The sequence below is a fragment of the Mastigoproctus giganteus genome, chromosome 7 (assembly GCF_048544385.1).
Source record: "Mastigoproctus giganteus isolate SK-2022 chromosome 7, ASM4854438v1, whole genome shotgun sequence".
Classification (NCBI taxonomy): Eukaryota; Metazoa; Arthropoda; class Arachnida; order Uropygi; family Thelyphonidae; genus Mastigoproctus; species Mastigoproctus giganteus.
In genome coordinates, this window is record NC_143581.1 from 48,666,134 (window position 1) to 48,685,133 (window position 19,000).

Consider the following 19,000-nt stretch of genomic DNA (forward strand, 5'->3'; position numbering starts at 1 on the left):
AAAAAAAAATGTGGAATAATACGGGGGGAGAACAATCCGAGACACAGAAGGGAGTCACCCCCCTCCCCTCAGACCCTACTTGTACTCCGAGCACGTTGTGGTTGAAGTGTTTGAAGCCGGCGTTTCGAAATCACAGTATCCAGAGTTGGCAAGACCTCCTTAAGAATGAAGAAAGAGCGACGGCAAGAGAGTAGAGGGGGGGGGCTGAGAAGGGGATGGAGTGTAGAAGGACCGCGAAGGTTGATTCTGTGTGGTCGTTCGTTTTGTTTTTCTCTAAGCTTGGGTCGTTGCTGTCTCAAGTCGATAACACAGTCCTAGATTTTAAGGCTGGCCATTACGAGTTCAGTCCATCTGTTTTATGTGTTGGCCACAAAATGGACGCTACAATATTGGCAGATAGCAGTCGGACACAACACTTGTAGGATTTCTTGGAGAGAGAGAGAGAGAGAGAGAGAGAGAGAGAAACACGTGCATCCAGTTCTGGCTTTTTGCGAAAGTGTCCGCACCCATTACCGAAGTAGACATCATTATTATTGGGAACGCATCGGTGAGAGAGAAAGAGAGAGAGAGAGGAGCTATGGGAAAATTGTAGAATTCATTTGAAGGATGCGGAAGAGCGATAGCAGATGTGTAGAAAGAGAGGAGAGATGACGGTTGCAATATAAACAACCACAGGAAAGCAATCAGAGACGTATTGTACCCGGATGTGTTCTGATTGGGAGGAGAGAAAGAAAAGGAAGAAATTATCAGTCATAGAAACGAATTGAAAGAAAAATTTGTTGAACTGTAGCAACGTGACAAGCCCACAATGGCTTCGTTTTTTTATTGCGCTGGTTTCAAAGCAGTTTGGAGTTTTCTCTGAGATATATGTACTTAATTTTACTTAGGTGAGATCCAAGTGATTCGCTCCCCCCCCCCATGTACTTTCTTCGAAATGCATCGGCAAGAACAAATTTAACGAAAGAGAGAGTCATACATCAAACTGTACATTGCTGATGATAATATGAATTAGATTTTGAACAAAAACATTGGAATGATGATGCGAAATATAATTCGCAAATAGACAAATGAATGTTGGAAACAGAAAAAATACTGACGTTTTTCTTCATTTATTCATTCTATCTGTAAAGATAGATGACCACAAATGTGTTTAGTGTGAATTTTACACATGTTACATCTATCCAATATGTGTTCTGGTATTCTATTCTATCGAAGATTGTTAGAATTAAATGGATAATTAAAATATCTTAAAAGTTTGTAAAGATAATAATATTAAAATAAAATTTCTTAATTTTACATTCTTGTGAGGTAAAATATAAAAATGTTTTTCTTTATTTCTTTATGTTATATAAATATAAATGTTAATAATTTCAGCTACATCGGGTTGGTGGCTGTTGGATAGATTCCAATTTAAAAATGCTATAATTTACTATTGTTAAGAATAATAATAAGAACTTTTGTTAAACTTTAATATAAATTAAAATTTTGGCATGTCTTTTCTAATTATTTTTAAAAAAAATAAAAAATTTAAAGATTTTAAGCACACCGTAAATTTCTCCTATTAGCTCGGCCCAAAGAAATGGCAAAAGCGTGTTGATTATAATAATCAAAAAACTTTGGACCAACGTTGGTACGAGTGGTTTTAGCCTTAGCTCATTTTGATATCATAGCCTTAAGTTATTTTGATATTTTCGCCTGATGAAAGAAAATTAATGTTTTTTGTCGCAATTCATTAACCGTTGTTTCTGAAAGATGTTTCGGTCTTTCGAATAAAGACTTGATAACATTCAGTTGACCTTTGGGGCTTATCATTACTTTGTAAACGGTACCTCATACTTTTTATTGCAATACCTCCTCTTTAATTAAAAACAAACAATTGACGAATAAAACTGATAAAAACAAAGGCATTTTAGAAGGATGCATCCTTCTTTTAAACCTGCAGCCGTGGAGCGTTCAACGAATGAGGCTAGTTGTGTTATCAATAGGTTCGGAGTGATCACCAGGAAGGCTCAAGGGAAAGCGAGGCGTTGACCTCGCTTGACTACAATACACAAACTAACTGACAGAACTACGGTTTCGTGCAATAAATAATATACTCTAATACTATGCATATTTTTTTTGTTTCATTTCTTGACATCTGGTTCCGAATAAGTTCTAAATGTTCTTATTGAAATATGTAAAACAGAATACTTGTGGAACTGTTGTAATGTTTATTTTTTAAATGCGGATTAATGATTCTTATTCATTAATTTCCCTATTCCCTAAATTTAGGGAAATTAATGCAATAAGGAGGCACATAAGGCAGAGAGAGAGAGAGAGAGAGAGGAAAGGAAAGAGAAACATAGAATGGAGAATACAAAGAAAGCAAGAGAAGAAAGCGAAATATAGAATAGAGAGGAAAGGAAACAGACATAAAATAGAGAGCGAGAAAAGAAAGTGAAATATAGAATAGAGAGAGAGAGAGAGAGAGAGAGAGAGAGAGAGAGAGAGAGAGAAACATAAAACAGAGAATAAAGAGAGAGAGAGAGAGAGAGAGAAACATAAAACAGAGAATAAAGAGAGAAAGAGAGAGAGAGAGAAACATAAAACAGAGAATAAAGAGAGAGAGAGAGAGAGAGAGAGAGAGAGAGAGAAACATAAAACAGAGAATAAAGAGAGAAAGAGAGAGAGAGAGAAACATAAAACAGAGAATAAAGAGAGAGAGAGAGAGAGAGAGAGAGAGAGAGAGAGAGAGAGAGAGAGAGAGAGAGAGAGAGAGAGAGGATGGAAAAATACAGAATACAGAGAGAAAAGAGAAACATAAAACAAAGAATACAGAGAAAGACGGCGAGAAAAGAGAAGCATAGAATAGAGAACACAGAATAAAGAGAAAGAGAAAGAGAGGACAGAGAAACATAGAATAGAGAGAAAGATAGAGATAAAAGATGATAAAGAAACACAGACTAGAGAGAGAACGAGAGAAAGGAAAGAGAAACATGAAACAGAGAATAAAGAGAAAGCGAGAGGATAGAAAAATACAGAATAGAGTGAAAAGAGAAACATAAAACAAATAATGCAGAGAAAGACAGAGAGGAAAGAGAAGCATAGAATAAAGAACATAGAATAGAGAAAAAGAGGACAAAGATTCAAAGCACACAGAGAGAAAGAGAAAGAATAGAGAAAGACAGAATATATATAGAGGATAAAGGATAGAAAAAGACAGAATGGAGACACACACACACACACACAGAAGAGAAACGTAGAATAAAGAATGGAAAGAGTGAAAGGGATAGAGAAATACAGAATGGAGAACAGAGAGAGAGAGGAAAGAGAAACAGAATAAAGAACAGGGAGAGAAAGTGTGTGAGTGGAAAATAGATATACAGAATAGAAAACAGAGAGAGAGCGAGAAAGAGAGAGGAAAGAGAAACATAGAATCAAGAATAGAGTGTGAGAGAGAGAGATACAGTGGAGAAGAAAAAGATGGACAGACACAAGGAGTGGCAGAGGTAAGTAGAGAAAGAGAAGATATTAAAATAGAAATGAGAGATAGGAAGAATGAGGAAAGAAAATAAGATGTAAGAATGAGAGGCGAGAAATCAACAGATGTAGAGTGAAATGTGAGGAAAAGAAATAGACAGAAAGGGGAAAGAGAGAAGAGAAAAGAAATGAACGGAAGAATTGCGAAATGGGAAAAGACAGCTTCCAGTTGGTGAATCAGAAAGGATGAGGACGAATGCTGAGCTGTGGAGATTAAACGATATTTGAGGAAATTGGCGTAGAAGGTAGCGCCTGCACGCGCACGCTCTCTCGGACACACACGCGCGCGCACACACACACACATACAGACACATCGAGAGTTCGTGTGACCATTTAAAGAGAAAGTGATAGATACTTACTCTTCGGATGGTTGTAATGTCATCATTTCCAAGGAAATGGAGATCTATCCAGCAGAAGAGTGAATGAGAGAGTGTGAGGGAGTGAGAGAAAGTTTTCTAATTTCCAGTGTCGGATGACAGTTATTTATACTCTCCGCCCGTGTCGGTATCAAAGTTTAAAACCCGTTTCACACGCCAACACACCGACAAGCCATTAAAAAATAACGCTGACAAAGTACGCGTATTGCCCACAGAGGTGGATTATGGGAAGCCTCGAGATGGGATGTAATTCTAAATAAAGAAAACTCGGGCTCCATCCGGAAGTGTGGCCCACGTACAGCTGCACAGGAGGAGGAGGAGGAGAGTGGACCAACGGACGAGTGCAGAGACAAACGCTCGAGACATCCATCATAATGGCGGGTGATGGATTGAGTTCGGTCACTGACCGGGCGAACGGACACCTCCCGTGCGCTTACTTCATAAATCACACCACCTCACCCCCCCACACTCCGCTTTTTTTCCCTTTACGCTCCCCGCTACCACCTTCTCGCCCTAACTTTCTCTTGCCCCACTGATCTACCGGGGCTCTTTAAAAAAAAACGAGGAGGGAGTAGGGCAACGCACGCGACTGCTGCCAGTTTTTTTTCAAAAAAAAAATTAGGAGCGTGGGGAGGCTACACAAGGATCCGTTAAGGGGGCAGCGAGTTGGAGGTGGAAGTGTTTTAGTGTTTAAAAAACAGTAGCCACGGGCTGTTGCGTGGGAATACCGGATCCGAGACCTCTAAGGTATGTCACTTATTGATAATTTTCTTAATTCGGCCTAATTGCAGAAGTGCGTTCTCTGTTGATTGTTGCCATGCTTGGACAAGTTATTCGTGGGGGGGAAGTTCATTGCTTTAAGGAGTCACCAAGTGAGAAGGTTTTCGATTGTCCCCTAACTTACCTTATTCGATTTGTGCGCTTTGATTGGAATTCTTTTCCATTCTCATTGCTTCACTCTTCCTTTTCTCCTTAAGTTCAATTCCGAGCTCAGTTTCATTCTCCATTTGAATCCTGGATTAATACTTTAGGGTCAAAAATAAATGTCATTCTCCTTTATCCAAAAATCGCCTTATTTATAGTTTTCTCTAATGACTCTCTCTCTCTCTCTCTCTCTCTCTCTCTCTGGCTTTCTGTTTCTCTCTCCTTCTCCTTTCTTTGTCTTTGTTTTTCTTTTCTCACTCTCCCCCTGTCTCTCTCTCTGGCTTGCTGTTTCTCAATCCATTTCCTACCTTTGTCTTTGCATTTCATTTTTTCCCCATTTCTCTCTCTGTGTTTTTCTTTCTTTCTCCTTCGTTTTTGTGTTTCTTTTTCCCTTTCTGTATCTCTGTCTTTCCGTTCTCTTTCTTTCCTTATTCTCTCTTTTCTCTTTCTTTTTTATTCTCTCTTTCTCTCTCTCTCTCTCTCTCTCTCTCTCTCTCTCTCTTTCTCTTTATTTATTTGTCGCTGTCTCTTGTTCTGTGTATCTCTCTTCTTTCTCTTCCTGTTTCTGTTTCTCTTGCTGTTTCTATTTCTCTTGCTGTTTCTGTTTCTCTGCTTGTTTCTCTTCCTCGAGACTTCTCTTCCTCTCTTCTCCTTCTCTTCCTCTCTCTCCCTCTTGTTCTCTGTGTGTGTGTCTCTCCCTCCTTTTCGATCTGATCTGTCGTTTTCTTTCTCTCTCTTTCTTTCTTATGTTTCTCTTCCCTCCTCCTTCCTCTTTGTGTTTCTTTTACCCTTTCTGTATCTCTGTCTGTGTTGTTGTTGTGTCTGTTATCTCTGTTTCTTTCTCTTTCTTTAGTTACTCTCTTTCTCTCTCTTTCTCACTTTCACTTTTCTCTCTCTATATGTTATTTTTGAATGTCTATTTATTTATGTCTCTCTCTCGTTCCCCTTCTTCTCTGTCCCCTCTCTCTCTCTCTCTCTCTCTCTCTTGCTGTTTTGTAGCTCTGCTGGTCATTAATGACAAATCACCTATCTATCGAAAAATCAACATTAACATCTCTTTCAAAATATTCCAGGACACGTAGACAATCAGGACGTACTTTTATATTCAGCCATCTTTCTCGAGTCTTAAGGAAAAAAAAAATCGTTAAAGATATGGACCTGCAGCAGCAGCAGCAGCAGCATCCCCGACGACACCCTTGGAGAAGATAACTTAGCCGAAAAAGTATCCGAGCATTGTCTAATGAAGTCCACTCTATCATCGACGAGTCATTGGCGTCTTTTCCATCTGGAGGCTAACAATGGATCTATTGTGCCTAGTTGTGACTTGCTGATCTCCTTCCCTTAGGTGCATCAAGGCTAGAGAAAGCCCCGCAGCCCGCAGCTACAGAACGCTGTTGTCAATCCCAAAACGCGTCCTAAAGATCTTCTACAAAAGCATGCCAATGGGCTCTTGGACGGCGGTAATCATCTCTGACCAGTATTGTGAGTAAATATCACACTCGCATCCCCCCTTTCTACTCACCCCCACCCCTTTTGCACTCGGCTGAAAAGATTATTAATCAGAAGAGACGCTTTTAACGTAGAAATAAAGATCTCTCGGAGTCAACGTCATTAAAACCATTCACACAAAGTCTGTCGTATTAAAACTGAACTCCTGACAAAGCAAAAAGTTCATAATTTTGTTGATTCAGCGCTAAAAATCTACAATTAGAAAGGGAAAAAAAAAAAGAAAAACAATTTTAATAACCGGATTTTACCGCATTGCCTTAGGCTCCAACTACGTCAGCAAAAAAAGCGTTAGGGAATTACCACTTCTCTTGTTTCCAGCTACCGGTAATTATTATCTTTTGGCGGTAGCGGTTATAGAGCGTTCGTATTGAGATAGAATATCGTTTGGTATTGTTTGCGCGTCTAGCTGAATTAGCTCCATTTTAACAATTTCGACTCGCAACAATGGACACTTGTAACAATAGTTTCGCCGCAACAATGCTATCGGATGATGGTTAAGAACAAATGCTAGCCTACAGTGGAATCGGCGGTTAGGAAACTAATCTTTTAGGAGGGTTTAATGGATAACACTTGCGCGCGCGCACTTTTTCGTTTGGGAGCACATACACGCGCTTCCAAACGAAAAAGACACGATAAAAAGCTCTTCGTAAGGCTAAAATGGGAAGAAAAAAAAAATTCCCTTAAACAATGCGCTGCGTGTAATTAGCAGATATTGTTAAATTAAAAATGTTAAACGTGTACAAAAGTGTAATTGTTATAAATGCGCTCTCAAAGAAACTTAATTGTCAACCTTGTGCCTACTATTACTTTTCCCGGATTTAAAGTGACCATAATTCAAAAATTGGGGCCCAAAAATAGCATAAACATTGCACATAACCACTCCAACAACTGTCCACAGATGAGAACAATATCTGTAAATGTCTCACTTGTCTGTTTATTTATCTGGACGGTAGCTAAGGCTATTAAAGCTGAAATTGCGTGCGAGATACTTCATAGCACGCCAAAAGTCTGCAACCGTACCATCCGCAAGCTTATTAAACACAATGGAGAGAACTATTAGGCCAAATCAAGTTAAAGACAGGAGCAAATAGAATAGCAAACTGTCTGCCCACACTAGGACTTTGAAAATGGAACAATGAGCTTTCAGAAATGAACTTAAAAGAATGATAAGGCAGCCAGTGGCGTACACTCTTTTGGCAGATCCAAGCAAACAGAACACTACACCAAATGAAGATTATTATTGCTTCGTGTGCCAATAATAGGAACTGGTAGCGACTGTTCGTTTAATAAGTTATACAATGGCCGGCTCATGTAAATTGTGCTGACACGCAAAGATATGCTGAAAAATCTTAGTTTGAATAGATTAGGAAAGGAAATTAAAGGGAGAAAATTGAGCGTGGCCCACTTTAGGGTTAATGGAAGCACTTGGGAAGATGAGATTACTGTTTAATGAGACTGGTGAACACTCAGTTTTGCGATTCTTGTAATCAGCTCAGTGCTTGTCACTCATCTCGGCACTGTCCTCTTCAAAGCCTTTCGAGAGGTGGTGTTTTTTCACGTGGAAAGTAAGCAAATAATCAGCCCGGAAGTGACGTAATTTTTTGAGATGATCTCTGTTCTTTTGTTCAATCTTTCTATTGAAATTCTTCTTAGTTGTTTATAAAACCAAAGTAGGATTTTTCAAGGATAGATTTTTTTTATTGAACATGAACAGTAAATATATTTTTTAAAGTATAATGATCTATTTAGATTCTATGTACAATTATGATAAAGTAACTTTGGAGAGGATATTTCCATTTGGGGAAATTAAGAGTTTCTTGGCATATGATCAGTCTCTTCTTAAGGTCACGTGTAGAATATGATGGATTCTTCAGTGATAGTGAAGAAGTGACCCTCATTGTTTCATTCCCTGTTGAGATGAATGAAAACTTGAGGTCTGTGATTGTGGAGTTTGCTCTGCAACTTCTGAAATAGATAGATAGTATATATATATTCTCTTACTATAGTGCAAGGTGTCCCAGAAGGTTCTGCTTTAGGCTCTCATCTGATGGTATTATATCTAAACAATTTTTATATGAGTTAAAATGAAAATTAGCCAAGATTGCATATTAATTAGATAAGAAAATTTATTATTAATGGGTTTATTGAGAGTTTTGCCTGGGCATAGGCCAATGCCCCAGAAGGGTTTCGTATATATTATTAATCTTTTTATTTAAATTCTTGATAATGTGTGAGCAGAGATACAAATGGCTGGCATCATAAAATGTGTATGTTTATTTTCAAATCTCTTTCTCCGAAGATAATGATTTACTAGTTAAAGGGCATGTGGGGAGGGTAAGAATCGTACGTTCTGTATAGTAAAGTTCAAGTTTATTTCTGTGGAAGTGAGCACAACATTGAAGGATAGTTTGTACGATTTAAATTACTGAATTCTTTTAAACAAAATAGGTTCATGTTTTTCTCCTCTTGTGTTTCTGTCACTGTCAGGGGTTTAAACTGTTTAATAAATGCAACGAAGCGTAGTAATAGCAGATTAATCGGCAATGCCACTTTTTCAAAGTATTGCAATAACAAGGCAACTCGTGGTAATGTGTTAGTTCTGCCACTATAATACAATCGAGGGCATGAAGGTCCTTCTACATTTCAGAATCCTGAAAGGGCCAAACTGACGTTCAGAGGTAACAGATATACCATTTAAAATACAAAGAAAATATAGAGAAAGAGATCAGCAACAAAGGAGAATAAAAACGAGTGAAGAAGCAATGAAATCGCTGTTGGTGGGGACCATCCTTCACGAGGATATCTCCTTCATGTTTCGAACAGATGTCTTGAACGCTGTAATTCTTGTTTCATATATTCACGCTTAATTTGATTCGTCCAATGTCTTTTCACTCACATCATTCGCCAGCTCCCACAGGAACAACAATCCTACACGTCCATGTACTGGCTGGTCTCGCTAAACATTTCAGATGCTTCTGGAAAAGTAAATCTTCAACAACGAGAAGAGGAAAACATTGGTAATATGGGCCGGAATATTGATACGTCCTTACGTCTAAAATCTTGAGAAGTTGACGAAGAAAAAAAATATATAAACAACGATGAAGGCAAAGCACCTTTTTCTTAAGAAAGACCCTTATTTCGCGGCAGTGCACTAACATCGACTTTGTTCTAAGTAAATCCATCAGCGACTTTTCTTTTCCCCCCAGTTCTTCCCCCCTCCCCATTGGTCTGCTTTATTTCGCCTCCTTGTGATGTTGACAAAGACTGTCTTCTCCATTCGGCTTGAATTTCAAGGGAAATTTCTTAACTTGGCGGTTTTAAATTCTAAAACAGAAAAATCTTTACGATCGATTCAGTTAGAGGATAGACTTTCCAGGACTTTGTACAATCTATACATTTTTATTTCTTTTTTTGCTTCGCACTGTGCAAAATGCTGTTTTTTCTGCCTCTTTCTCTTCATCACACAAAAAATCACAACAGTGTTTTTATTTTTTATCTGTTTTTTTTTTTTTTGAAAGGGGAAGTTAGGAGTCGGCTGTTGTCATTATGGTGCACCCTAAAACTTCGAGTGACATATACTTGAGTTATCTTATAAATGCGTGTAGATGTCGGTGATATATAGCATCATTAAGCCACCCCAGAAAATCACAACATTCGATACAGAAAATTTACACTTTAATTCGTAAAAATTCGAAATTCTAGCGCACTAGGACGAAAAATACTTTAAAAATACTTCAAACCATTTGTTTCTAATCATGTTGCAACAGTTGCTTTCTAATCATATTGCAACAATAATTTATTTCTAATTATATTGCAACAATAATTTGTTTCTAATCGTATTGCAATAGCAACAAAGAATTCTCTTAATGACCTTTTTGAAGAAGAAAGATCGACGGTAACCATGGATACTAAAGATGGAAGGAAAAAATTACTAACTGGTCTGCCAATAATTCATTACGATTTTGTAACGATTGTTAAGAAATAAAGATAATTAAATTATCTTCTAAATAATCTATAGATTTGGATAATGCTCTTTCTAAAGTACGTTTGTGGATGTCTGCGAGAATCTACCATGTTTTGGAGCTCATCATGAAACACAAATCCTTGTAAAAGAAGTCCAAATGAACCATGTTTTAAGCGGCTGTTAGTTAACTCAATCCACATATTGGCTATTAAAACATTCAAGACATTCAGCGGTTATCTGAGACACTTATTTCGGGTCTTTAATCTTTTTATATATTTCGGCTATTTCACAGTTGTCTTGGCAAAGTAATCCCGCGTCCTAGTAGAGCAATCAAGACTTATTTCAAGACGACAGGGTGCTAAGCACTTCCTGGCCTCGACCTGGTATACGTTGAAAGAAAGGAAGCGATAGATCAGGAAGTAGGAAATGCCTCTATGAAGTGAGAGCAGCGGATGTGTCACCGACCTTAGCGGATTATTTCATTGAGACCTTGAAGGTTCCGACGTTGAGGGTCATTGGAACAAGGCGAACTCGAATACAGTCTAAGTTCGGTTGATTGTAAACCATCGCAACAGAAAGCATTTAATGATCTCCCTCTTAATTATAGCAAGCCAATTGAGTAATATTAATTCCATTAATCAATATTAGTAAACATATATATTGTACCTAGAATAAATAAAAATCTACACCCATAAAGAATGGATGATATTTGTATATTATCGAAGGGGTTGAGTATCGCTTTGCCCTTTTCCAGCTTGCAATTGTTGGAATGGCAGTGGGTTTTCTGTTTAAGGGTTTAACTGCATTTTGTGATTAGACGGCCGAAAAAAAAAGTGCAATGCGATTCTTTTTTTTATTATTACCAAGTCCCACTTTGAAAGTGGGGTTCTTTAAGCGTTTTATCACGGAGTCGGCAACATTCGGAAGAATTCATTATGCGGAATGAGGCCTGCAGACGGCACACACATCGTGTAGAACAAATAAGATTTAAGGTTCGTATTATTACACCAACTGTAACTTGCTTATATGAAACCAAGAGATATAGCGGGCAATTTCTAACACTAAGTCGATAAAATTCAAATCATGAAACCATTACCAGTCTTATTGTTCTTAGATGTAAGTGTATGTGCACACAGTTGGAGACATACGGTAATTCTTAAGAAAACATTTTCCATGCTGAAGGCTATTTTTGAACTTTGGAGTTTTCCAAGGATAGAAATGACTTTATGGTAACGACAGCTGAAAGAAATATTAGGCGGAAAAGCTAAATTTTCTTCAAATCTCCTCAGTGATTAAGGCGGTTTCCAGGGAAATTTCTTAGATTATTATTGAAATTTTGCTTTTATCGTAGTTAAAATCTGTTAACCTAATCATTGAGAACATAAAAAGCATTGACCAATACGTGTCCGAGAAATGAATTGGTAAACAATGAAGTATCATTGCTTCACGTGATAAATACGTGATTATTTCAGAGCATGTGAATACATGATTGGAAATAGATGATTATTTCAGAGCTAGCGCGTGAATAAGTGATTATAAATACGTGATTATTTCAGAGCATGTGAATACATGATTATAAATGCATGATTATTTTTATTGGATTTAACGTTTGAATGTTATTAATCTTTATTAATCGTTAAAATATTTTGAAACATTAAATTCGTTTTAATGTCTTCGTCTTTGCCACGATAGCGTACATTGTGGATATTCGCATGAAAATATGAACGAAACAAAACAAAAATAAAATCCTTTCCAGTTTAAACAATGTGAAGATCGAAAAATGAATTCATGGAAAGGAATGCTGTTTATTGGTAAACGAATCCATTGATCTGCCTCAGTGTTAGAAGCAAGGTACCAATTTGCTACACCAGGTGCATTTGTAGCGAAGAAAAAAAGGTGTTGAACTTCCTTTTATAACACTCCCTGAAGACCTAAGAAAACATTATAACTCAGTATCACAGTCGGAAGGTTAATGCCCTCTGGCGGTACTGGAGAAGTATATGGCTCTGTGTTCATCTTCTCTGAATCAACCTATCGCTTACTACTAGAATTTTCTTCGGCGCATATTCTGAAAAGCCAAACTGTAATTAGGAATACTCTCAACTGGAGGTACTGACCCGGGAATAAAGCACACCAAACATAAAATACAACGCAATTCTTTCATTATTGAAGCCGTCTAATATTGCAGATGGTAACACATCGCGATAGAAGTAGAAAGTGACCATTTGGAGCGGGCTGTAATTTCACACTCTTAAGTGCACGTTATGAAGCAAGGAGAGAGAGAGAGAGAGAGAAAAAGATAGGAAAGAAATCAAAACAAAAATTTGAATAAGCCTCTAGCGAAAGAAAGTTCTTTCGAAAAAACAGGCCAGTGATAAGGCCAGTATTGTTAGATGACCAAGATAGATGACGTCATAATGCACGAGATACACAATAGCCAGGGGCTACTGCGCTGAAAATTCAAGAATGCAGGCTGTGTTGTGTTACCAGCACTGAGAAACAAGTGTAGTTTTCGACCCGGATGGCAGTGTATTATGCTAGAGGCAAAGTATTGATTTTTCTTGGCATGCCGGCCAGCTGAAAACTGTATTCACGATTTTCTGGACTGGAGTGGTTTTGTAATCAGCTACGTCGGTAGCTTCTGTGTTGTTTGGTTGGATTCCTCATCAGCGAATGGAGATAAGGTGGTCTTATTTCTGGCCGTCTTCTTTCCAGTTCGAAACCTATTCATAAATTTCGGAAGGCCAAAAACTTTGTTCTTCAATTGAAGAAATTTCTACACAACCACAGAGCAATATTTTTCGGCACTCGAAGCTTTCTATTTTAATAAAGTTGTAATTATTCAGGGATATATTAAAAATACGCGCAATTTTTCAAAATATTCTCGTGCGGTATGATAGAATCTCAATGGTAAAAATCACCGTTTGAAATAATAGGTCAAAGAAGACATTATAATGTCCTTTGTTGCAGGTCACAAAAGACATTGTTACAATTTTTAACAAATGCCAAAATTTTAACAATTGTTTACCAATAACAATCGTTTAACAATGTCTTTTGTTGAAGATTACAACAATTGTTTAACAATGTCTTTTGTTGAAGATTACAATTGTTTAACAATGTCTTTTGTTGAATGTCGCAAGAGACGGGACATAATGTTTTCTTATCTCCAGAATTTATAAACGTACGGTACATTATAATAAAATATATTAATTATTTTTATTGGTTTGTTTCTTAGAATATGGCTGTATTTATTTATTGTTTAAAGTTTCTAGAAAAAACGTACATTTTCTTCTTTTATCAATAGGCTACAACGATTTTTTATGAATAATTTGCAAAAAATCATATTAAACAATATGATTTACTTAAACAGGTCTACAAGTTTCTTATTTGCATGAAGCAACCACATACCACTATTGTCTGCTTATGCCATTGTTTACAAGTGTTTTATAACCATTACTGAGTTAAAAAAACACTTTTGGAACGTCTAAGAATTGGCGAAACACCAAATCTATATAAAGTTTAGTTCGTTCACTCGCTTTCAGTACAAGGAGGGCTTTGTCTTTCTGACTATAAACAAATGGATTTCCACATGATGGCCTACATTGCCAATGCGCTGCAAAACGTGATATCATTATCTATAAAATAAAATTATTAAAATTAAATATATCTTTTGCCTAATTTTTTTTCCATGAGTCACACACAAGATTTTTAAACATATTTACAAAATGTATGAGAATATTAAACAATATATGATTTATTAGGCAGAATACACACGAACGTGTGTGTATAGGCGGTTGTAAGTGGTCTAGGATGACAAATAATATTTTTTTAAGTTCGAAACCTATTCACGCAGTTTAAAATATGTTTATAAGGAGTCAGTCAGGTTTACGATTAAAATATTTTTTTTATATTTTCTCTATTTTATATTCATTTTATAATTAATAAACAGTTGATTATAAAATATGCAATTTTTTTACATTTGAATAAAAGTTTTCATCGAATATTATAGATCAAAATTTTTAATATCAAAAAGTAGTATTTAACGTTATTAAATCTTAACAACTTTGCCATATTCCTAATAAACAAATGACAAATTTTCCTTTGCATTTTTCCAATATGCAATTTCTTCTGAAGAAAGTGTATTGTTTTGCTTGACATTACTAGTTTCATTATTCATGCAATCATTCGCTCGTTTGTTGTGATTTTTAACATATTCCTGAGTGATGATTGTTAACTTATTTCATTTTGTGTTGATTGTTAAATTGTTTCTTTGTTTTTTTAATTATTAAGTTGCTGCATTGCTTTTTGATTGTAAGATTGTGTCATTGTTTATTGATTTTTAATCTGTTTCATTGTTTTTTATTGTTAAATTGTTTCATTGTTTATCGATTGTTAGCTGGTTTATTGATTGTTAAATTGTTTCATTGTTTATCAATTGTTAACTGGTTCTATTGTTTACTGATCTGTTTCATTGTTTATTGATAATTAATCAATAAACGATGAATATTTTAATCGTTTCATTACCCACTGTCGCTTTTAAGTGATTTATTTTTGTTGCCCAGTGAACAACGTGTCTTTAGCAACTTGTTTTCGTTTATAGATGCAATATGGAACTCCATTTTGCAGCCTTAGTTTTATATGCAAGCTTGAAGTAACGTGAAAGTGTATGAAACATAACAAAGCTCTTCGCATAACGTAAACATTCTGACCTATGAAAGTAGCATGTCCTTGAGCGGTGACATCATCTAAAAATAGTTTAATAAAACAGACACCGCAGCCACACGGTTCGAAGTTACGAGAACACTTTTGTAATCAAAACACGTATGGTTAAAAGGCTTCAACGTACAGAAATGTCACAAATAAAAAAACTACGCATTTATTCCGGTTTCGAAACACCTTTTTGAAGGAGTTTATATTCCTGCTCTCCACAGACCTACCGAACTTCCGTGTTCCTTTTCTGTTTCCTAGTTTCTCCCCAATATAACAGCCCCATACAGGTCTTCTTTTCGGGCTCCTTACTTTCCAAACCCAAATGGGGGGAAAAAGGAGGGGTTAGTTGCTCTGCAAGGAAAATTTTATAATTTCCAAACTACGCATGATGATTTGGCCTAATAAAAACTATATGTCATGATTTTATTAAAATATATTTACTTAAATATGTCTTTGTTGTTATGTATGGACTGATTTCAATGTTTATATTTGTTTATATGCTATATAATACTGTATATAGTTTATATTTGAATAAATAACATTATAAATAAACAATAAACAATGAAACAGTTTAACAATCAATAAACAATGAAACAGTTTAACAATCAATAAACAATGAAACAATTTAACAATCAATAAACAATGAAACAATTTAGCAATCAAAACAATGAAGCAATTTAAAATCAAATACATTTTAAACAATGGAACAGATTATGTATATTTCTATCTCATTTACATTAAGAGCGTTGTTTTCTACACTACTTTCAAAAAGTAAGCGGTTATTTTGAGTTTTGAAACAAAGAAACTTCAACCATGCGCATTTTGGAATTTATTTCTAAACATTAAACAAACGCTTCTAGTTTAATTTTGTACGAAGTTGTGAGATTGGAATATCAGAGTCCTGCAACTATACGCTCTGATGCTTACTTCCTACTTGTAGGTGTTTCGTAGTTTGAAGTGTCACTCAAAGTCGATGCCAGGAAATTGGACCTTTGAGAAAACATTACGTCGAATATTAAAGTTTACCCTTTGTGATGTTATAGATAAATACCGGATGGTTTCTAACTTTTGTTTGTTGTTTCTATCATAGTTATTGGGGTGTATAAATCTTTTTCTCTTGAGGATCGACTTAAGAAATTTTGCTTATCAATTTTAACTTTATTTCATTCAATAAATTGTCAGAAAATTCACGAATTAAATTTAAAAGAGGAATGTTGTTTAATAAGAATTCCAGGGGTGAAAAGAGCCCCTTCCGACACCTATTTGTGGGTGTTAAGGTTCCTATTTCGAAGGGTCTCCAATTCGCTGTGTCCATGACTTAAAATTCTGTTTACTCTATGAACCAATGATAAACTACCTAATGGGGAAAACACGGCAGCAGAATACGACCAGCTTTGTGTCTACCTTTTATTTCTTTCTCACATAAAATAGATACGAAGGAGACAGAGAAGAATGCTGTCAGCAGTCTGGTTGTTTGTACAAGGGATCAGATGCCATCAGAAGCAAGAAGACCTGTCTCAGGGCAAAAGGTTCCTGTTTTTGTTCCCCCTAATGTTGTACGCTACTGCGATGTTTGGGGCCTAAACCAAATTTACAGCGGCATAAACTACAGTTTAAAGTATTAGGATAGACTTTTATAGCTCCAACTTAGTCACTTTTTTTGCTTGTGCCAAGGGGCCCCGGCTTGGTTTTATATCTCTGTAAGTACGGCCAGCCAGAGTGGTGCGCGAACAGCAGGTGCAGTGGGTTTGCCACGATCTGAAGCTCTTCGGGTTGACCTTTTCTCGCTATATTTTTCAATACGTACCTGAGCAAGATGCAAGGGGCTTTTCCTTTTGCGTTGTTTAGCTCTAATATCGTGCTGTTTATTGCATATTTTCTCTTATAAAACTACTTATTTAATTAAGAAGCTTCTTAGCTGTACGAGAGTGTATTTGAATGCGTTTATCTCATAAACCATTTTGACTTGATTCCGTATTATGGAAAGGTCTTGGAGGACTTGTATAAAAACAGAAAAAGCTATAAATACAATATAATGTTAGTGTCGTATAAATATAGGAACAATATTAAGGTTACAAGTCAAGTTCAGGAGCCAGAGGATTTCAAATACAGTGCATCAACAGAAAAGAGAGAATGTTGACTCGGATATATTCGCGCTGTAGCTTATCCATGATTCGAGGCCACTTGACCGCTAAATACTGTAATGTTCTTGTATTCGCTGTTTTGTAGACGCCTCTCGACCTTTGTGGCTGTCCTGGAGTGTAAACTAAAAATTTATTTATTTAATTTGGAAGATTTTGTAGATTCTTAGGTTAAGCGCGACCAACTGTTTAAAATATGGGCAACATACCATCTTTAAATTTCCTTCAATCGAAGCCTCTTGTTATTTTTCATTTCAGTATCTTAGCCTGAATTTCGCTCTTCCTTCCATCTTTTTCTTTCAAATATAAATTCTGTTTTTTTGCTTCTTCGTGTATCACCCGAGATTTTTTAGCATCCTCAGACCATCTGGATCATGCTGGCTATAACCTAAGATCGGATGGATAGACATCAGAAAAAGCCGAATAACTTAGGTTTTCTGAGGAAAGACGAAACAACAGAGAAAAACATCGGATAGGAATTAGAGATTTAAGCGATTACTGTAACCAAGGGGGTCGTTTAAAATGAATAAACCAAAGGCTATAATCCACCCGTACCACTTTATAACACTATATATATTAGTAATGTGGTGTATTGCGCAATTTAGGTTTCAATGTACATATTTTGAACACACGACAAAATTATTTCATTGTTTTGCCGTCCCTAATTTGGAACAACTGACCAGAAGGTGGGCATCTAGTCAATGACACCCTTTTCCGAATAGGGTTGATTGATAATTCTTGAAATACTCTCACAGGTTAAGGGCATTCCTACAAACAATTTCTACCATAATTAATATCATAAATCATAAATTATGACATAAATCATTAATTATGATTTATGATTTATGAATTATGAAGGTGTCTGAGATACATTAACAATATTTTAATACGAATTAAGAAATTTCCGAGGTCCAGAACTGTCCAGGGCACTGGTTTTTCAAGTGTTGTAATCCTTTTGGTTTGGAGGGACCATCAGGCTTCGCAAAGAGATTCCTGAGACTCTGGACATTTTCTTTTAATTTTTATCCCTTTGTTTTATTTGTAATGTGTATTATTATTGTTTTCAATTTTTTGTTAATAACTGTTTTTTAAAGATCATGGTGTTCGGTGGAAGTTTAGAAGAGTTCCGAGGTCAGAATAAGTTTAAAAAACTGTTTCTAATAATAAAATTATTTGAAAGATTTTATTTAAAAAGGATTTTATAAAAGCATAAAGATAAAAGCATTTAAAAAAGGATTTTATTTCTCTTTATCATGCCTGACAATCAGATCTATCAAAGTCTGATTTTTACCTCAGCATCTTTGAGAATCTGGTTGGTTTAAAATGGTTTAAATATACACGCGCACCTTATAAAAGGCCTGCAAACTAGTATCAGCGTTACTACAATAAATCGAGAGATAAGATAGAACAAGAATTTTTAAATTTGTCCTCCATCTTACACGTATAATGCATCTGAAATCATTTTAAAAATATCGCATTTGGAAATTATATGGATTTTTCATCCCACAGAATAGGAAAAACTAATCACAAAATACAAACAAGATAAGCCAGGGCCTCGTGGCCTTTATTTCCTTAGAAAATACAAAATAATACGAGGATTAATGCAATGTTAATTGGCAGTTAAATAAGTTATCCTTAAGGTCTGATTTTTTAGCTCAACATCTTTGAGAATCTGGTTGGTTTAAAATGGTTTAAATATGCATGCGCGCCTCATAAAACGAAGGCCTGTAAAACGATAAACTATTAAGTCTTTCGGAATGATAAACTAGTTAAAATCAGCCGCATTTCTAATTATAAAAATCGAGAATTATAGATTTATTCGCACGCCCATATTTGTATTAAAAGCAAAACGTACC